Source organism: Anser cygnoides, chromosome 2, assembly GCF_040182565.1.
Source record: "Anser cygnoides isolate HZ-2024a breed goose chromosome 2, Taihu_goose_T2T_genome, whole genome shotgun sequence".
NCBI lineage: Eukaryota > Metazoa > Chordata > Aves > Anseriformes > Anatidae > Anser > Anser cygnoides.
In genome coordinates this window covers 79,812,156-79,835,200 of record NC_089874.1, presented here as the reverse complement: position 1 = coordinate 79,835,200, position 23,045 = coordinate 79,812,156, and the positions used below count along the sequence as shown (strand labels likewise).

At 37.9% G+C, this 23,045-nt stretch overlaps 1 long non-coding RNA gene across 1 annotated transcript; it reads right to left on the bottom strand.

The window, feature by feature from the left end:
- Positions 1-5,768: 5,768 nt before the first annotated feature.
- LOC136790130 (uncharacterized) lies at positions 5,769-8,157 on the bottom strand. The gene is made up of 3 exons (XR_010829484.1): positions 8,059-8,157; positions 6,202-6,259; positions 5,769-6,118 (listed from the first exon to the last, which is right to left on the bottom strand). It is a non-coding gene; the product is annotated as an uncharacterized lncRNA (long non-coding RNA).
- Positions 8,158-23,045: the final 14,888 nt, after the last annotated feature.

The following is a 23,045-nucleotide window of genomic DNA, read 5'->3' as shown; positions in this document are numbered from 1 at the left end:
ATTTGTGTTAAGACACTGCAGAGCTCACACTTTCTGACAAACAGTGCATGCTGAATGTGCCTCCTGTTGCTTACAAAGCATAACAACAGTACCAGCATCCTGGGCTTCACAAGGCCAGAGAACCTCTCTCAATCATCAGGAGTGAGACTGTTTTTCCAGAAGGTTCAGAATCTGTGCAGGTTTATTCTAATTTAAATTTAAATGCTTATTTATGACGACCTCTTAAGAAAATCTGGTAACTTGTTTTTCTAATTATACAGAGGTTGAATTCTCCAGAAAACTCTGACAATTAACACCATCAAAACAGTCTAATTGTAAAAGCAAAGCATACATTATGAACTCCTCAAAATTAGAGAAAGACTAATCAGCATACTATGTCTTTGGAGATACAGTACATAGGTGAGGCAGAAAGGCGATGACCAAACAGTAGCACTAAAAAATGAGTCAAAAACAATTATTTTCCCTAAAACGACCTTATTATAGCTTTTACCTACAGGTTTATTTTCTAAGTATAATCCACCTCCATGCCCGTTTTTGGGGTACTTGATTTTGTATGAATTCAATTGGCTGAAAGTGCTGTATAGAATATCCAGGTGCAGCTGAGAAGCCTAAAACCTCCACTGAACAGGCAGAGCCTAATCTGTTTCAGTGGGTTTATCTGTCTGCATATCACATGCCTGAGCTTATGTGAGACTAAGCTCCAAACATTTTCTAGTTTGGGCTACATTAAAACTGCAGGACTCTACAGAGAATTTCCCAGCTATCAGTTCACCCGCGTGCACTTCGAAACAAGAAATGGGCACGCCACTCTCCAGCCAGAGGCCACAGCACTGTAAAGCACTGGCCAAAAGGGGTCTGCACAGCACGCACTAGCCCCGTGCTCTGGCAAGGTTACCATGACTGCAGTGCATGCTGCAAAGTGCACCTTCTCTGCTGATGAGGGTTGGAATGGGTCTTCCTAGGGCCTTAGCATCCCACGGTGTGGTGTGTGCAGGGGGACGCTTCCCAGCTTGGAACATCAGCAGATGACTCCAAATGGATCTCTAACGTTCACTCTGCTGTAAACAGGTATACACCGCTTTGTAATTTGAATACATAAACCCAACAACAGGTTTCTGTAGCAATTGGGCTGACCCTGTTCCTCTTACATTAATTGCACTAAGTAAACTTTGTTTCTTGGTATTTTAAAGAACGTTAAATATAGCCATAATTACTGATTGCAAAATGCAGTTTTATGCTTGAATTAAGCTACTGCAAAACATCATTTTTTTTTTTTATTCTCAAGGCAGAATGAAATATTCTTTGCCCAATTTATACATTGACATCTGTTATATACTGTTACATGAGTTTCTGGCAATGACGCCAAAAAGGTAACTTATAACAATTTGTTACCAGATAAAAGCTATTTTATTTTCAATAACATCTTTCACATTTTTCAACATCCTCTTACAATAAGAGTCTCATTTAAAATTATCGATCGTTCTGCCCAAAGAAAATTCCAGGATGGATTTGTGTGTTATTGCTATTGGTTTTCCTGAATGGCCTGATACACGATCATCTGAGGTCACATTTTTGGAGGACTCTTCTTCAGAGATTTCTATCTAATAAATCGATACAACGCTTTTTGCCTCCAAATTGCAAATCTTTGCAAACATAAAACTTCACCTGCTTAAAGCCAAACAATCAAATTTAGAGGAAGGATTAATAATTTTGTGCCATCGACAAGTTAAATCAATTACTAACATTTCCTTTTCTATCTTCACTAATAAATGGGGAACAACAGTAATTCTCAAACATTGCTTTTAGGACAGAACAATATATGTATGTGTGCAGATAGACATGCTTACCCGATCTCTTTTGGTAATATCTTGTTATGGTCTACCCAGCATATAATTTATTTTGCACAGAGAGGGTATATTTAACAATTATTTTTACAAAATATCCCCTTGAATTAGTCATCTATTCATATTTATTTAGATACTGAAGTAAAAAGCAGAATTGCTGAAAGTGCTCTATCAATTAAATCAAAAACTGAATGCCCTTGTAGATTTGCTGAATTTGATACAGATCTAAGAATGCAGATTTTGCATGATTGCTTACCAGTCAATTTGTAGAGAATCTCTCTTCATTGTCAAACATTTTTTAAGAATGTTATTTATGACTGGGCTATGGCAATTGCAAATTATAGGTGAATGTCCATGCCTGCTGAAGACCATAAGGGAACATTTGCAGGGATGCGGTGGGTCTGAGTTTTAATCAGAAAAATATTTTAGCCTGCAGTGCAACTCACTGAAATGGAAAAAACTCTTTCTGAGAGAAAGGTCAACACATTCCAACCACCCATGCTTATGCAGTAGAAAGCTCCAGGTCCATAATATTGGGAGACATTGACTCTGTCTTCAAGGATGCTGACCAAATGTATAGAATTAGCGGAAAATTTAAAATATCAGAGAACCAAAGCCTGTAATGATAAAGAAATGAAAAGAGAGGAAAAAAAATAAGAGTTTTCTTCAGGTTAATCCACAGGAACCAAAGAATGCTTCTGGACAAAATCCTTTGCAACTTATATAAACATAAGAGGTATTACTAAAAATCAAAGCCAAAATTTCAGACAGGGTATATCTACTGAAAGAAATGTTCAACCACTCAAGAAGGCAAAACAGTAAAAAAAATCCTCCCCCCCCCCCCCCCCCCCCCCCCCCCCCAAAAAAAAAAGGAAAGAAAAGAAAGAAAAGAAAAGGCAATAAAATGTGACAACATGAATTAAGATAACTTTTGGATGGCACAGCCTTGCATAGCACCTAATACAATAGGTGCATTTTATGCATTACAATACAGATACTTAAAATCTGAACAAATATCAGATTCCAAGAAGACCTTTTTAAACAGATATTCCAAAATCATAAGCATCTGAAGTCTAAAACTGACAGATAAATATTTATCGCTGATTTAAAGAGCATAAAAAAACACTTTTCAGTTTGACATCTTGTGCAAAAGAGGTCAAAGAACTTCACTCAGAGAAAAATACATATTGGAAATATAAGTACTAAAGAACATGGATTTATTACATTGTGACAGATAGAAGACTTTGGAAGGACAGAAGTGTCAAAGAAAATTACATTAACATGTGATGTATATTATGGACACAGATTTTTTCAAAGTTATTAAAGTGCAGTTGCACTGCTGTGGTCATAGCTAGTGGTAATTAATGCAAATCTGATTAGTCTTTAGACAGTCTTTATGCCTGGAAAAAAGAACTACTCGTACCCACAGACCTGACCTAGAGTGAAGGTAAAGCATATAAAGAGACAACTGTAATCTTGGGTCAGAGGATAAATTCACACCATTCCAGAACTGACATGAAGAAGGAGGCTGACTAATCTGCATCTGCATTAAGGATCCAATTGGGATGATGGAATAAACCATACCTACTTTATCCTACCAGCCCTTATGGGACAACGAAGCCTGCAGGTCTAGGACTGTAATGCAGTTCATAAACCTGCTGGGCATAATCACAACGAATTTCAAATGGATTAAGGACCAAATCACTGGTCTGAAGGGAAACGAGCATAATGTCTCACTCAAAAAGATTACCCAGCAGCTTCACGTTCAAGCATTGTTTCTGATAAAGCCAGAATGACCAGTGGTATCATTAATCTGATAGTTATGGCACAAATATGGTATTACGCAAACCAGCAAGTATTCTGAAGTTAATATGCATCAGATAATGAGAGAACTGTTGGAAGGTTGTTTGGGTACTACAAAAAAAAAAAAATGTTTCCCAGAACGTACAATTCATTTGAATGTACTTCCATGGAATTAGAATAATTAGGGTCAAATATATTGCTACAAAATTGAAATTAGATCTCCTTTATGTAATTTTCAAACTCAGATTCTAGATATTAGTTTTCACCAGCTACCAGGCAGAATGAGTACATTTTGACAAATGAAACAAGCACATATTGTAATTGGAGTTTTTTAAAACTAACTATAGAGAAACCACAGGGCTTGCTGCATCAATGAACTGATACAATTTTGTGCCTGTAAAAAAAAATAACTTATTTTTATTTTAAAACTCCCTCTTCCCTCCTCCCATTCTTTTGGCTGAGACCTCCTTGCAGGAGGACTGAGTTCATGACTGTCACAAAACACTGGAAGTCAGCATGATAATGAGCCAATTTGTGTGGAAATGAACTCATTAATGCTAATGTTTTGCTGACTCCCAGCTGATTCATGAACTCCTTGACAAAATTCAAAACAGAAGAAGGAGGGGAAGTTCATGAATTTTGGAAGTGCTAAGTGAAGAAACAAATGTTTATCTTCCTCATTCATATTCCCAATTCATTGATCTACGCTGTGTTCTGACAATCCACAACCAATCCTAGATAATACTCTGGGGAACATTAGCTTATACATAAGATCTCATAATTGAATTCCCATTAGGTGAAAAAGAAAGTATCGATTGCTTCCAATTTTTAATTCTTTCCTAAGAAAACAATTATTTACTTTCAGATGAACCTGAAGAAAACAGGACTTTTTATGTAAGAAATCATGAGAACAATTCTGGGAGATCTCGATTCTCATATACACTTCAGATATATGAAAGTATCTGTCCTTGATGTAAATTACATTTTTACCAAGGCATCTACCTGGTAGAGTTTATCAATATTGCAAGTAATTTCTACACACAATCCACATATTCCAAATTCATCAAACTTCGTTCCATTAAAAAAAAAATAAAAGGGTGCACAGCTGAGGTCTGCAACAAAGGTAAGGCATGAAGTTGTGTTATCTCTGAGGAGAGTATTGAGAATTTTATCACTATGAACTGCAAAGAGTTTAGAAAACTTCTGCTGCAAAGCATATTGGAAGAGCAGGAGTTCACAAGGTATATGCAATTCAGATAAACATCTCAGCTCTTAACTCGGAAGGATTAGGCTAGAAGTCTTGTCCTGGTGTACTTGAACAAGGAAGTGCTGAAGCGCATCATGTAAAGTTACAACTATTTTATGAACATTATTATTATATTTTTAAGAATTATGGATTTTTTTTTTAAAGACCGCTACTTATTAGATTAGGTTAAGATGATACAGGGCCCAATTACCACTTAATTTATAATTATTTTATCTACTTTAATCCATACTCAAAAGCTCTAATTAGCTTAATTAGAATTTTTGGTTATCATTCTTCCTGATGACACAGATTACTTCAGTCAGAATTGCATTAGCATTTATTTTTATATTACCGTGGTCTATACAGTTGTATTTCTTTGCTACCAAGCCACATATATAGCAAGAAATAGAAAAATTAATTTATCAAATATATACATTTATTTCCTAATGAATAATCAAGATTTGTAATTACTGTTCTCTCAATGTGACAGCTATAAAGTGGCACTACCTTTTAAACAATCTTCTCATATTAATCGCTTTATAACTGGACATTTTTCCTATTTATTTATTTTTAAATTGAAACACCCTGAGTGGATCAAAAGGCTTTATCTTCATACCTGAAGTAGGATATGAAAGAAAATGATAACCTCCTAGCCTAATACCTAGTATTACCTCACAATCCTTCATCTTTTTGCTGAACTAAAATATCACAACATGTTCTCCTTTTCAGTTTGGCTTAGAAATTCCAAAATTTTCAACTTACTGATGATTTGAATGAAGGTCAAACAGTGTAGTTAGGGGAAATAAATGTTAGTGATATAATTATGTATAATTCCATATATTTCATCTGTGTTTTCTGCAGGCTAGTTTTTTAATGATTGGTACAACACAGAACTGTTACTCTGCTGCAAAGTCACTCCAGAAAACACTTGGAACCTGCAGCAGCTGAACTAACTTTAAGCAAGTCATACCATAAAACGGCTCAAGCAGCATATCCAGGGCTCCAAAAAGGATGTTTTCATTACTAAAACATGTTCATTTTAATCCAGTGAGTGATCTCTCTCTATTACTACGTTTTATTCACATACCTGAGAAGTATTTGAATCATATTTAGTCCTCTTCTCGCACCTTGCTCCAGAAGCATAATCAAATAGAGACTCCTCTTGTCCCAGTAAGCACTGCTCACCAAGTCCATGGCTCAATCTTGAGTCATGCTCCTTAGATCCCTATATTTAAGCGATGGCAGACCCAAAACCAAGCAGGTTGCAAATCACATTAATTGTGCCAATGACTTACAGAATATCCTCACCTCTGGACCTCCAGAGCTGCCTTCTTGGCACCTGGCTTTCCCAATCCGTTGCATCATGCTACAGAAGATGAACAGAAGGAAAAGGTCTGCTTAGAAGTGTGGTGCTGCAGTCAGAAGAGTCTGCATCTTGCTCTCTGCCCACCATTTTTTAAGGAGAGGGAGATTTGAAAACAGCAAGAATGATCATTTTAGCAGCAAAAACCTCTCTAAGAGCAAGGAGTTGCAAAACCACTTGCATGGAGATAAAAATTTACTTGTGAGCAAGTTAACATTAAGAAATAATGTTTTCCCTGAACATCTCTGACTGGCATTCTACCTGTCAATACAAGATAAAGATCTGACCACATGCTTTATTCACTCTCTAATTCGGTAATGTTCAACAGCTTAAGTTATTTCTTTAAATGCTATTTATATGCTGTCTGCCATCCAGCCTTTGCAGCACAAAGTGGGTGAAAAAAAGGTTAGATTTCATTTCTAGGAGCCTCTGAAGACTAGCACACTTCAATGGGGGTGAGTGAGCAGGTGATATACAGAAGCACATTCTGCACAGATGGAAGACGTTATAATATAAAATGTTATTTCAGTGATCAGTTTCTCCCTTGTGCAGAAAAGTATGTTCCAGATAAGCTTCAAAAACACATAGTTTAGCATTAGAGCAGGCATAACAGTTTATGCAGGTGGCTAAAAGAACTATAATCTTATTATGAGGAATTGTGTCATAGATGGAATTTCTTTATGTATTTAGGCCTTTATTTATAATCTTCATAAATCACCTGAACAGACAATTCAGCTTGGAAAACCTTAAACCTGCTGACAGCACAGAACTGCATATAGTGAAAAAAGTAGAACCAAGAGTTAAGAAGCAGTTCCTACTACAAAAGGAGAAAAAAATGGGTTGTTCTGTCAGCATCAGCTGACTAAAGTCATATGAAAGTAATATTGAGATATCCAGGGAAAGACAGTCACTGATTACTTAAAATGAGAAAATATTTAGGATAAAATAAAGGCAAAAGAAGTATGTACTATGCATGACCATTCTCTTCTTTAATTTCATTATGAAATTCTTATGTATTGTTGAAACTTAAACTCAGAACAAGCTGATAAATATTTTCCGTGTCTAAAAGCAGGTTTTTCTAAATCAAAGCTTGTTGTAAAGTTAAAAGCCTGCAGTTTAGAATAATTCCTACTGAATCACATTGAAAACACAAAACAACATGTAAACCAGAAGTTCATTATTTGTCCTTTTCTTCTCCACATGCCACACACTCCCCAACAGAATTGGTAATAAATCAGATACAATATTACAGGAATTTCTCCCATGTACAAGTACTCTGCCTCAGGCTCCAATCTCCTACTGACCATGGAGAAGTGCTCAAGGAAGTTGATGAAGCTTTAGTTAGGTTCATCTGTCTACCCAGAGACATTTTCAGAATATATTCAAAAGTCTGTTGTGTAAAGAAGCACAGATTTGTGACTCAAATTGGGATAGAAAAGGGGATAAAAATATCTTTTATGACTATCGCTAATGTATACAACTCGGAGCAGACAGAACTACTCGAACAATTTTGTCTCTGTCTCTTTTATCCACCAGCAATGGGCAAAGATTTGTCCGTCTGACAGAGTAAAGCATTGTCAAAAGAAAAATCCATGAAAAAAAGCCTTAGATTCCCCTAGCAATTAGCTATTTTCTTTTATCTTAAACAATTCCTCTACCTATACTTAAAACTATTCAGACACTCTTTCTCTTTGAAATACTTCTTATCCATCTAAACCAAATGTAAAAATACATAACTCATCAAAACTATTAAAAAAACCAACAACACACTAATAAATAAATAAGTCACACACACACCCCACCTGTCTCTGGTGTTTTCTGACAGACAGGAACAAAATTAGATTTTGTAAAGATCAGGAAAGGACATTCCATCCACACACACTATAGTCTTCTGAAGCTGCTCTATAACTCCTGTGATTTGACAGGAAAAAGAAAAAAGAAAAAAAAAAGACACTTTACTGAAACATTCAATTAAACAATTTTGTTTCCACTTAGAAAGGTCACTCATCATATTCTCTTTTCAAAGCAGTCATTTTCTTTGCCTTGTATCTAATTAATTTAAACTTGGCATATATAATTCTTGAATGACAGCTTTTAACACATTTTGCAACTATAGATGATAATGGACAATTGTACTGTCTCTCTAAGGATTTTCCTACACAGAGAAGACCATTTACAGCAATCTAGGGTGTAAATTTATAGCACAGTCATCACTTCTTGTTAACTTCACCTGTAAACACTCAGTGCTTCCTACCCATGGGGTATTATGCCTTACTTTGCAAGTGGCATAAGTGGCTTCACAAAAAAGATGCTTGTAGTAGGCAGCAGAATTTTCCAGCCAGGCAGCGCCAAGTATTGAGAACCCTGTAAATTTATGCTCTAATTTATATTCATTAATTTTCACTAACTTGTCTGCATAGGCAAACTGTAATATCGCAAATCAAAGAAATACACTAAACATTTCATGGTGTCCGCTGTTTTCACTTCATTGATCACATTATGTATACACATTCTAGTTGATTTTCATTCCCCAACAATCAAAATTGAACAGAAACTGCTTCAGAGTTTTTCCAACATGAGGTATTTGTCTTTCCTACTAATGCACAAGCATATCAACCTGGTTTTTTTTTTTCAGATAAAACCTTACCACAAGAAGCCAGGGAAAAGACAGAGTATAAATGGCAGACATGGAGGAGCTAGTCCAAACTGGGGTGTAGAGTTTCTCAAAATGTGTCTCCTTCCAAAATCTAATTTTTATTCCCTTATACTTCTGAGTCCCAAACATTAACTGAAACCGCCAGAACTGAAGAAGACTATCCCAAGGACACTCGGCCTTCAACAGAGGAAAACAGTGTTACTTTAAATATGAGATCTAAAGGGTGTGTAACTGGGGACACCAAGTGTGGAGGTACTCACTGCCATGGGCACCAAGCAGCCTAAACAGTCGTTCTCTGGGGTGAGGGGCAGGTGAGACATCCTCAGCAGATAAAAAGCATTAAGGCCACTGATGTAATCCAACGAATAAATAAGAGAACGATGCAATAGAGGTATGAAAAAGAAAAGCAGTATGATGCAACGATAAAAAATGTATGCAGATGCTGAGAATGATGTGGATGCTAAGTAAGGTCACAAAGAAATATAAGATATAGTAGATACTCAAAAAGGAATGTGAAGATTGTTTTTAAACATTAGGGAATTTATCCATTAAGATAGATGCTTCAAGGGAGGCTTGAAGTATCTCCAAATAGATCCTCTATATGAACAGATTTAGTGGCATGGGGTTAGTTGCTATTATAAAAATTACTTTAGTTTTTATAAGTTTCTGAATATAACCTTATTTTATTGTGATCAAGATAATGTTAAAATGGTGGATTTTGTCTGCTTTGGAATTAAACTATTTCTTTTGACTTTTACCTACAGAAAAGCACACATCATCTTTTTCTCACATTGTCATTGCTCTGATGGTTATCATATATTTCTTCTTATGTTATCTTATGACAAGTACTACTCTCAGGTCTATTCAAAGAGTTGGAATTTAAAGATCAAGCCTCTGTCTGTTTCCAGACTTGCTGAGAACACAGGATGAATATGGGTATGGAGAAAGGTTTATCTGTTAAGACAGTTTTGAATTTTATGGATAAATGTATATGTGGACAGCTTGGCTTATTGAAAAAGTTTCACTTGCTATCTGGTAAGTAACTGTTTATGTGATCTGAAATCATTCAGTTTTTTTGTTTGTTTGTTTGTTTTTGGTATTTCATGACTGAATGTCAGACCTAACTTAAAGCATGGCTAAAAAAAAAAAACATCTGCCAACTTTTGAAGAGTCATTAGTCAAGTAAATTAGCATCCAGTTGAATAAATGGAGAATATTGGTTCTTAAGTGCAATTTCAGAAAATATGTTCACATTGCTAAAGTCAAATATACAATAAATTATAACTCATTTTCTGTGTAATACATTTCATGCTTTGTAAAGAAATCTAGGCATATGTTTACAATAATAATGGTATGTATCATTTGCAGTGTTCTGCATTTACATGTAGCTCACCAGACACTTGATCTCACAACAAAGTTTTGATGAAGGTATGTATTTTTTCATTTTTAAACAGGGAGAATGAAGCACAGTATTCAGAAGGATGTCATCAGCTTTAAAAAAAAAAAATAATCAGATGAAGTACTTTCATCTTCTACTACTGTTTGCACCTCCAGTGTCACTAAAGTAAAGTTACTAACTTCTTTCAAATGAGAACATTCAGGTTGAGCTCTTCTCAGCTCAGACAGGTGCTTCAGATTATTTGAAGCATCGTATTTCAGAAAATTTTACTGCTTCCTCTATATACCTTATCAGGGAAGAAGATAATCGTAAAACATTTGAAAATGTTACTCCAGAGTTACAAAATTAATTGATGGACTTGTGAAAGGGATGTTAATTGAAAGTACTTTTAAAATCCATTTTAGCAAAGTGCAGTCTATTTCATCCACTGATGAGTACAGATTTCTTTCAGATGAGCCTCTGTATTGCAACTTCTCTTCTTCAGATGAACACAATGAAAATACTGTATTTTATTTCATATTCGGTATGTTTACATGGCTAAGAAAAAAGAGCAACATTGTATTTCCATTTGTGATTCTTACTTTTTTTGTGTGTTTCCTATCCTAAACAGGCAGTTTGTACATCAACCAAACAGTTCATTGGCCTGTTCCTTCTTCTTAAACGCAGCCAGATGCCAGCTGTAGTCTGATTTACCAGGTAGGCACAGCAGCTGATCTGGTGACAAACAGCAAAGCTGGGAAGCACCAGACCTATTGCATACATTCAAATCAACAGCAGTGCTTGCACAGCCCTGACAGAAAGGCCAAGCTGAAGGACATGACCACTCCTTCCCACGGGGAGAGGTTCAGTGATGTGGCAGCATGAAAGATTGGGGGCTAGTGAGACATGCAGCCAAGTACATAACAACGGGTTCACCATTTCTGTACATATCTTCTAACTCTAATTTCTGGGTTGGTGCTTCTTTCTCATGGTACATCTCACTGCACTCTTTGCACACTGGGTAGCAGCTGAGCTACTCTCTTTGTCTTTGAGTAGTGAGCAACATATTTCTATATATTTTATTCTTAATTAAAGGGATATCTCTGTCTTGCTACATCTTGCCAACATTAGCTCATCTGTCCAATTCCAGCTGAAGCCAGCAAGAAGAGAGCCACTTTACTTTTGCAGGTAGAGCTCAGGAGAATTTACACGTATTTCCCATTACTGTCAAGTTCTGTTATGTACAGAAGAAACAGTAATCTGTGCCTCCAAGAACAAAAAAAAATCAGAAAATTGCAGCAGTAATACATGCAATATGAAAGAGACCCAATATGAGTGAGGGAGTTTTCTCTTAATTATTATTCCTTGCTTACATAGGTATTTGTGTACTGGTATAAAAAGCAGTCAATTCTCTGTGCAGATCAGTTATTGTATGATGCTATAAAACCTTCTGCTGTTTTTGATTTTGGGATTGGGAAGCTGACAAGCTGCTTTTGTTCCTGAGTTTATAAATAGGAGGTTATATTTTAGTAAACTAAATAAAAGTTTTCCTTAATAATTATTCTTCTCATTACTCAGGCTTGGTTGTGCCATTTGCAACACTAATTAGTTGTTCAATGAAGTTTCAAAACTGTATTCCATTGAGGGAGGTAATGTTAGTATAAATCATAACAAGTAATGACATTACAGGAAGTTTATTTTCTCTGCTACACTCAAGTCCATGTATAATAAGTCAACACAAAGATTTAGTAGAAATACCTGTTACAGCATTCACAAATATACTGTTCCTTTTAGGAGGAATATAGCTGTTTAATAAAATCTTTTTACCTATTTTCCTATATGGAATATGATAAAACAGAACTTTTGCTTTAAAATAAAACTAACAAAAAATACCTAAAATTCACCCGACAGCTGAGGTATCAATAATCTCAGTTTAAATTCTGGTCTATTGACTGAGCCTAGAGACCTTCTTTCATTTATATCTGGTGATTTCTATACCAGAATTAAAAGGAAGATTTTCTGTAACAATTTCTCTAACCTTTTTTTTTGCCTGTATATACTGGGGAGAAGAGTTAGAAAAACCTTCTTATAGATACTGTACTATATAACTAAATTATTTATGAATGGATTGCATTTTAGTACTTTAAAGGAGGCAGAGCTGATGTTGTCCTTTAACCATTTCATATTCTTTTAAAGAGCTGACTAGAGAATGAAATGTCTCAAAATTCTGAAATTTTATTGAAACAAATGGCTCTGAATGAAAAAAAAAAGTTTTAAATATTGATTTAAAACATGATCATATTGGATGTTTGCTTCTTAATGTTGAAAACATTAGCAAAATGATATTAGAAAAATGAGGAAAATCAAAAAGTCTCAGAGAAAAGCTCTGCTATGATGTTTGTTTGAAATGTTTGCTTTTCCTCATAAGGTGTTTCTGGAGGTATGAGGGAGCATATCACTTGTAATCCATAATGGTTTTGTTCATAATCTCCTCTTTCTTCCCTTTTTTTCTTCTTCCCTTCTTTCCTCCATTCTAATTTTCTTGGCTATGGTAGGAGCCCAGTGAACCTGGGATTGCCCTTCCACATCTACCTCAAGACTCACCTGAGTTATTTTCAGGTGCATATATTATCAATGCAAGTGAATGAACTAATCCTTCAGGAAAAATGTCCACAGGCTGCCTCAATGAAAACTGAAATCCCCTGCTGATTCAGGGTCAATCTTGTCTCTGCACAGTACCCGGTCACATCTCCAATTCCAAACCAGCTTTTATTTTATCCCCCTAATTTCTATGAAGCTGTTACCTTGAGAGCACTGCAGCTTCAGTTCTGGATTTCACTAGTGCCATCACCATTCTTCCAGCATTTGGAATATGGCTCACAGTGACATACTTTCAAGATACTTTTTTTATGCAAAAGTAGTGATAGCTGAAATAGAAAAACAAAGAAACAGGTCACTGTCCAGAAGGCTGGTGTATCACAATAGCTCTATTTCAAATGCAACAAGATATACTTTGAAGTCACTGTTCAGTCCCTACTGCTGAAGTATATTGGACCAAAGGGGTAGAAGTGAGATACTTCACATTCTCCACAATCTGTGAAGAATGCAGGAGTGTCAGCATCTCCTCAAGGAAGCGCTCTGGGCCACTTATTTCACATATAAATGCTCACTGTTTGGCTGCTTATTTTAGACAGCTGTCTGTTATAATTACTGCTAGGAAACTTTAAGTCTTTTCTGACTCTTCTTTTCTTTACTTCTTTATATCCATACAGGTATCCAGAGATGCCAGCAAATATATATATATATCATTCCCATTACTGTCTTTCCCATCTCTATACACATTCTTCATATGGATTTGATGGCTAGGACCGACACTATTCTTCATCAAGATACTATCTAGAGATCTGTAATCCTCACAGATCATGCTCCCACCTGAGCAGAGCTTTCTCTTTGGAAACTTTTCCTTAGTCTTAGTTGTGTGGCAGCATTCAGGCTCCCTAAGTACTTAATTCACCCTTTCTTTATATGGAAGGTAGTAAACTTTTCACAATTACTAAAACTGTATAATAAAGGCCAAAACACAAAGACTCATATGTGACCCTAATGTATTGATACTCCATCCGTTTAACCCATGCTTTTCACAAAGTCCATCATTATTCCTTATTGAGACATAGTCAGCAGGACAGAGATTTTAATGGCCGTTAGGATGTTAAAATTCCACAGATTGTGAAACCATATCAGCTTTCAAACTATGTTTATGAGTTGCAGTCCTATGAGACACTGAAAATCAATTTTCTTCTAGCTAAATGAACCATGAGGTTCCTAGGTCCTTCTGAGACTTTGATCTCATGATATTTTGTATTTCTGAGTCATGATTTACTTGTTGAAATCACTTGCTGCTATTATTAACTCCACTTAGTTTTTGCTCTGAATGATGTCACTATCAAGAATAAAATATAGGCTCTTTTATTCTTTTAATTTACAAGGAAAAATTGTAAATGAACAATAACCTTTTCTTTTCTACCATGTGTTCTACTAAGGTAAATATCCAAAACAAGACCAAAAGAAAGACATTGCCTTTCAATAATATCACATTTTGATTTTTTAAGTAACCCTATAAAGTAAAGAGAGTAGATTTTAAAAGTTTTTTAAAAATACCTTTCTCTTGTACAAATGTAATCTCAGTTTGTTAAATTGTATGATAAAATATACAACAATGTAATTTCCACTAAAATCCTCAAAACCTATTCATGACTAATGAGGCTTAATTTGTGAAATATTACACTCAGATTTCAGGCCATAATATTTTCCTTGTGTGCTTTTTTTTGTTTGTTTGTTTGTTTGTTTTTTTTCCATAACATTAAAGATCTCTTTCCAAGGTTGAAGAGAAAACAAAATAAACTTGCTAACATAAATTATTGTATATGTGTTATGTCAGAGGGCAGTTAAAGCCATATGCAAGTTTACCAGAGGAAGAAAGGATTAGAAGGTGATAATGCCTCCTGCTACTCTCTTATGGTCAGAATCACACAAGGGAATAGAGAAGAATGTTTGAGACCATCTAAGGAACTTGGAGGTGCACAAGTCCAAGGGACCTGATGAAATACATCCATGGGTCCTGAGGGAACTGGTGGATGAAGTTGCTATGCTACTATCTATTATTTGAGAAGTCATGGCAGCCTGGTGAAGTTCCACCTACTGGAAGAGGGGAAACATAATGACCATGTTTAAAAAAGGGAGAAAAGGAAGACCTGGGGAACTACAGGCCATTCAGTCTCACCTCTGTGCCTGGCAAGATCATGGAGCAGATCATCCTGGAAACTATACTAAGGCACACGGAAAACAAAGAGGTGATTGGTGACAGCCAATATGGCTTCACTAAGGGCAGACTGTGCCTGGCAAATCTAATGGCCTTCTACCATGGGTTTACAGCATTGGTGGATGGGGAAGGGCAACTGACATCTACCTGGACTTGTCCAAAGCATTGTCCATGATATCTTTGTCTCTAAATTGGAAAGACATGGATCTGATGGATAGACCACTCAATGGGTAAGGAATTGGCTGGATGGTCACACTCTTGAGGTAAATGGCTCAAAAGGGACTCTTTGTCAGGGACTGTAGGGATAGGATAAGGAGTAATGGTTTTAAATGAAAAGCGAGAAGATTTAGATTAGACATTAGGAAGAAATTCTTCACACAGAGAGGGGTGAGGCACCAGATGGAACAGGCTGCCCAGAGAAGCTGTGGATGCTCCATAGAATCATAGAATCATAGAATATCCTGAGTTGGAAGGGACCCACAAGGATCATCGAGTCCAACTCCTGGCACCACACAGGTCTGCCCAAAAATTCAAACCATGTGACTAGGTGCACGGTCTAAAAGCTTCTTAAACTCCGACAAGCTTGGTGCAGTGACTACTTCCCTGGGGAGCCTGTTCCAGTGTGTGACAACCCTCTTGGTGAAGAACCTCTTCCTGATGTTCAGCCTGAACCTCCCCTGCCACAGTTTGACACCATTCCCTTGGGTCCTATCACTGGTCACTAAAGAGAATAGATCGGCGCCTGCCCCTCCACTCCCCCTTGCGAGAAAGCTGTAGACTGTGATGAGGTCCCCCCTCAGTCTCCTCTTCTCCAGGCTGAACAGGCCAAGTGACCTCAGCCGCTCCTCGTACGTCTTCCCCTCTAGGCCCTTCACCATCTTAGTAGCCAAGGAAAGGTTGGACCTGGTGTGTAGGGACATGGTTTAGTGGGTGACATTGGTAGTAGGGTGATGGTTGGACCAGATGGTCTTGAAGGTCTTTTCCAACCTTAATTTTTCTATCATTCTATGATTCTATGATCCTGCTCTTACAAAACTCCCATCACTGAGGCTAGAACTGAGGGTTTGGTTGCACAAATGTCTGTATTACACATTTAGAGTCCATATGACACAGAGTCCTTGAGAAGACCGGCTCATCAAACAAACAAATAAAAACAACAACAACAACAAAACAACCTGTAACAAATCCTCATGGTAACTATAGGTGAAGTTCATTTGATGTAGGAGTTTCACTTCCACGTCAAAACAAAAGGCTTTGGAAAAACCTCAGTAGTGTTGCTGTCTCGTGGTTGGCAGAACAGAAAGAGATGAAGAGGGAAAGAGCAAGCTCTGAAGGGCTGCTTGTCTCAGTTTGACTATACATAGGCAAGGAAGTGAATGGATCCTTGACCTGTCTCTTCTCATGGCACCTGTGAGGTTATTTTACACCCAAAGCTGAATGGGTGTAAAAAGTGAGAGATCATGTTCCAAGCAGTTCCTGGTTCTTGGTCAGCAGCAGCATGTGCTGCTCTAGAGCTGAGTGGTATCTGGCCAAATCATTATGGGGGAACTAACGCAATACTGAATTAAAAAAGTAAAGCACTTTCCTGAATAAAAGTGCCCAAGATGATCATGACAAGGCTACGCTGGAGCCTGCCACAGTGGTGACTGTTCCAATTGGTAACGGGTAACAATTCCAATATTTTATTGTGTTATCATTTTTGCAATTATGCTTCTCACTATTTGTTTTACATTCACTTTTTATCCCTACCTCCATCAGCTATGTGTGCTATCCATCTATCACTGTTTTGTTTTATCGTAATTACTCAGTTTTTATTTTTCTGATATTCAACTTTATCCTTGCCGAAACCAGGACACACCACAACACATGGTATGGAATATCCCTTTGGTCAGTTGGGGTTACCTGCGCTGTTTCTGTCCCCTCCCAGCTCCTCATGCACCCGTAGCCTACTTGCTGGCAGGGCAGTGTGAGAAGCTGAAAAGTCCTTGACTCAGTGTAAGCACTGCTCTTCAACAATTAAAACAAGTAGGAGACATTTCTTCTCAGAAAGAGTGGTCAGGCATTGGAACGGTTTGCCCAGGGAAGTGGTGGAGTCACCATCCCTGAGGGTGTTCAAGGAAAGGTTGTGCCTGGTGCTTAGGGACATGGTTTGGTGGGTGACATAGGTGACAGGGCGATGGTTGGACCAGATGATCTTGGAGGTCTTTTCCAACCTTAATGTTTCTATGATTCTATGTTACACTGATCAGAGGCTAGAGCCTGAGCTGGAAAAGGTCATGTGGAACACATGGAACAAGGTAGATAAGGCTGCAATTTGCAAGGTCCTGCAGTTTTGCCACCTAACCTAATCCATAAAAGTGGCCTAAAAGAAAGCTGGAGAGGGACTCTATCAGGGAGTGTAGCGATGGAAAAAGGAATAATGGCTTTGAACAAATGGATGGGAGATTTAGATTAGATGTGATGTCAGGAAGAAATTCTTCACACAGAGCACAAAGCGCACATGGGAATTAAGGGCGAAGATGCACCTTGCTTCTTTTCCATAAAGTATAGAATGAAATTACATAAAAAACAGTGTTAAAAATAGACTCAAGGCACAGGATGGGAGGTGGAGGGCAGTCCTGTGGCCAAGGGGCAGCCTTTCTCTCTGGCAAGCCAAATGGCCCAGGGGAGCAAGCCCCAGAAAAGGGGCCCTCAGCCCCCCAACCCTCCTTCTTCCATGTGAGGGCATCTTCCAGCCCGCTCCCAACACAGCTGCCTTTGGCCATGCGTGGGCCACTCCATCACAGAGGCTTGCTGAGGTCACAGTGGCCACCACTGCCCTGCCTGTGCTCTGGGCCCAATAAAATAGGTCCCCCTGCAGCTGTCCCACCATTTGCTGAGCTTCTAGGCACTCTGACAGCCAACTTGTGTGGCAGGAAGAGCCGAAGCAGCAAGGTGAGCGGCAGCCCTTCTCGGTGTGAGAGAACAGTGATGCAGTCCAAGGAAGCACTGAGAAGGAGGGCACCTAATGGGGAGGAGAAGTGTCATGGGCAGACGGATAGCGCCTGCAGCACAAGAGACACATGTGCTCAGGGGACCTCTGGTGTGCAGCCCACAGACACTTGTAAGAGATACTACTGGCACCGCAATGACACGGGGAACAGGCCGCCCCCTCAACCATACATCAACAGGGGACCTGGGCCTTCCCATTGGCGCAACGGTGGCATGGGGCGAAGGCAGGAGCATCAGGCAGACAGCCGCATGGAGCAGAGCCATGCCCGTAGTCCAGAACACAGTGTGGGACCCAACTATGGCCGTAAACCAGACGGCAGCGTCAAACCCACAAATGGAAATCAACCAGATGGTGGCATGGGACCTAGGGGTGGACCTGGACGACCCCCTGGTTCAGCACCCTGGCCTGAAAACATTCTGGATGGAAGGCATCCCATTTGGGATGAGAGAGAATAGATCGGTGCCTGCCCCTCCACTCCCCCTCGCGAGAAAGCTGTAGACTGTGATGAGGTCCCCCCTCAGCCTCCTCTTCTCCAGGCTGAACAGGCCAAGTGCCCTCAGCCACTCATACGTCTTCCCCTCTAGGCCCTTCACCATCTTCGTTGCCCTCCTATGTACACTCTCCAACAGTTTATGCCCTTTTTGTACTGTGGTGCCCAGAACTGCACACAGTACTCGAGGTGAGGCCGCACCAGCGCAGAGTAGAGCAGGACAATCACTTCCCTCGACCGACTAGCAATGCCGTGCCTGATGCATCCCAGGATACGGTTGGCCCTCCTGGCTGCCAGGGCACACTGCTGGCTCATATTCAGCTTGCTGTCAACCACAACCCCCAGACCCCTCTCTGTGGGGCTGCTCTCCAGCATCTCATCGCCCAGTCTGTATGTATAGCCAGGGTTGCCCCTTCCCAGGTGCAGGACCTGGCACTTGCTTTTGTTAAACTTCATGCAGTTGGTGATTGCCCAGCTCTCCAATCTGTCCAGATCTTTCCCACCCTCAACAGAGTCAACAACTCCTCCAAGTTTGGTGTCATCAGCAAATTTGCTCAGAACACCTTCTAGTCCTACATCCAAATCATTTATAAAAACATTGAAGAGGACTGGCCCTAAAATGGAGCCTTGGGGGACCCCAGTAGTGACCGTCCACCATCCTGATGTGGCCCCATTCAGCACAACCCTTTGAGCCCTGCCTGTCAGCCAATAGCTCACTCATTGTATGACGTTTTTGTTTAGCTGTATGCTGGACATTTTAGCTGTATGCTGGACATGTTTACCTGTATGCTGAACATCCCTGGACGTGTTCAGGGCCAGGCTGCATGGAGCTTTTGAGCAACCTGGTCTGGTGGGATGTGTCCCTGCCCATGGCAATGGCATTGGAATTTGATGATCTTTAAGGTCCCTTCCAACCCACACCATTCTATGATCCTATGACTAAATGTGAATCCTCCTCCCAACTAAACCAAAATGATAGTTGCTTTTAGACTTAATACTCACGTTCTTTCAAACACTATATATTCTGTAAATACAATTTGTATTTCTTTAAGCAAAGGTAACAGTTACACAGCTTTATGACTGAATTCACTGGAATTAATTATATATATTAAAATAACAACTGTAAAAATTATTTCTCGTTATCAGAAGTGTTACATGAATAGCAGTTAATTAGTGTTAAGAAATGAAATCCTAGCTTCAATTTCTGTTTGCTTTAATCCCACAAGCTTTTATTTCTGTATTTCTAATAAATTCTGTATTTCTATTTATTTCTAATAAATAAAAAAGCATTACTTAATGTATATGACCTCTATTATGACTTTTTAAATAAGAGCTATCTTGTGTAAAACATGGGGATTGGCAGAGAGGTGACATGAATGTCACTGTAACCAGAATTTTATCTTAACTTTGTAGACTTAAACTACATATGTATGAAATGTTAAAATGTAGTCATTTATAAATTATGGATCTTGTAAATCATTTAACATCTAGAGAATTTAAGAAGGGATGCAATTTAATTGTTTTCAGGGTCTGTTCTAGAAACCATTTATATCTATGGGATTCAGTTCATTAGTTGCAGTAGATTTTGCATCAGTCCCACAAATGCCTAAACTACATGAAATAATCATAAAGTAAAATTTTATCCTAAAGGTCCCTTTAATACTTTGTTTATGATCAATGTTTACTTTAAATTTCACAAATGAGATGAGAGCTTCATTTTAACTGAATAAATGCAATGGAATGAAATGAAACCTCAACCATGACTTCGTTCCAGTGTTTGTATGGCACACAGAGAATAGTAACAACAAAATTATTCATCATTACTTGAGTAGTCACTAGGATTGAGTGACAACATGAAGTCAATTGTTTTGCATCAGTAAGTGACCTAACAAATAGAAATGTGCAGAGTATTCAATATGCTGTCTTACTACATCATGAGTTTTAGCAAAACTTCTCCTTAAGTAATTTTATGCTGATTCACTTGAGAAAAAAAAAAATAGATTGAAGACTAACAGGCTGTCAGCTATATTTTTTTTTCCTTTACTTTAATATTAGCTGTCTTTTATTCCTCTAGAAAACAGCATGTAAAATCAGTAAACATGAATTTATTCTTCTGGCTAAACAATGGTCAAGCTGATTTCTTAGTTCGATATAATTAATTAATTCAATATTTTCAAAAGGAATATTAGAATGACAAGATTTGACCTTGAACATATGTCACCCATTTGTTAAAAATCCTTGAAATACCTCTGCAGAATACTGCTATTGACATGTTAGTTATAACATAGGAAATAATGAAAATTGCAACAGAATTACTTAGTTTCCCATTCAGAAGCTGGTAAGAAAGAGTTAATTGGTACCTTCCCTTCTCAAGACAGGACATTGTAGGAATGCCTATGAACCTATGAAAAATTAATTAATTGACTTGTGGCATGCTACATTCAGGATGTGCTTTATTGAGATGGAGTTAAATTTGGCATTAAGACGGAAAGAAGGATAATTCTTAAAAAGATTTTGAGTTGACAGCTGCAGTCCTACATATTTTCTGTCAAAACTCATTTTCAGGAAGACTGCTTTCTATAGAAAAGTTATGTTTTTAATCAAAAGGGCCACTTTTACAAAATCTGAACACCTAAAACGAGGGTTGTAGTTATATAGCACACGAGGTGAAAGCTGTCCAGAGAGCCCTGGCTACAGAACGGGACGACAGTCTGACCCAGGTTTACAGGCATTTCCATGGGGCACTGTGTTGACCAGCCAGATGTGATGTGTTTCTACAGTGCAAAGTACGTAAGACACCCAGTCCCAAATGTGTCCTCTAAATTACCCTGGAACCATAACCAGAAGCAATTCCTGTCATTATTTTCAGTTGGGAAACTGAGGCAGAAAGCAATTGATTTCCCACACATCATGGAAGGCTGCGCAGACCTAGAAATGGTATCTTGCTTAATTCAGCAATAGTTCTAAAACCAGAGTATCAATTATATTGCATTACAAGTTTTGAGTGTTCTGTCATCCCATCCATGAGGACATTTTTACGTGAAGGAACAATTTTCCAGGGTCTTTATTATGTGCCCAGCTTCAGCACTGATGTCCTGTATAAAGCTGGACTCATTATTTTTCTCTCTGACTTCTTTTTCTTTACCATCAAATACAGGTTAATTATACTTGCCTATCTTTGTGATATCCTTCCAGAGCTATGTTCTATTAGTGCTAAGAATTGCTGATCATTTATTTTAAAATAATTCAATAAGAGGTTTAAGTTCATGGTTTGTGTAAAGAAAAAAATCTTTTTTTTCCTTTTTTTTCTCTTTTTCTTTTTTTAATTTCTTGGTGTATTCATCAATGTCACATAAATTTTAGTGACATATTCATGATACAAATCACATATCTTGTCAATCACTAGCAGAATATAGTTCAAGATCTCAAGAATAGCTTATTCTGTTGAATAATTGTACAATAGGTAATATTAGCTCCAAAAGAACTATGAAAAGATGAAAAAAAAAAAAAAAAAAAAAAGGAAAGGGATCTTCCTTCCTGGTGAGAGAGGCATGGAGGTATTGGCCAGCTAGTCATCATTGTGATGCAGATCGATGTTATCCAAGGATGCAATAAATTACGTGTTATTGGTAAGGACAGCAAAATACCTAGCAGGTATTCATTAAAGTTATTGTGGAGGGAGATGTTTCCCAAGGTTAACTGTGGGAATGATTTAGGTACTCCACAAAGAGACATGGAAAGACCTTGCTTTGTTTAGCCTAGTCAAATGGAAGTTGACTAGGCATTACTGAGGTAAAAAATAAAGATAATATAAACATGTGATTAAATAGATCCTTCAATAATATACAGAAACATACAATGATAATGAATAAGCTTAGAACTGAATTTCTAACCCCTACGAGCTACGATTCACGGTAAGTTTTTAGCCTTTGTGGCACAGGACATGTTCCACTTTTTGAGATCAAATAGGAGCTTTATTTGGCAAATGTTCTGTCATTGCAAGAATTCGAGATGTTGGTAACATCCAAGGTATTTCCTCTCTCTTTCCTACAGTATTTTAGTTATGAATTTTGATCTTTTACTGCATGTCTTAGCATCATTGCAAAAGGTGCATTAAAGTGTATTCTGCAGACCTGTCTAATATAGACATCTTTTATATGCATTTACAAACTTTTGGATGGTATGGTTACCACACACTTCTGTGTTCCTGGCTGTTACCTAATCACTTCCTTGAAAGATTTTCATACTTGCTCCAGATAGTAGCTGTCTGTAAATGTGTCACTGTGGAAACAAAATCAAAGTGTTCTCTGCCATCCAACATTTGCTGCTAATAACAGTAAACAAAAAAGCACGGTGTCTTTCAGAGCATTTCATCTTTTTATTTATATAACAAAAAAGTTAAAATGGAAACAAATAAAACCGAGTAACTGTAGTTACTCAGATGAATTACTACA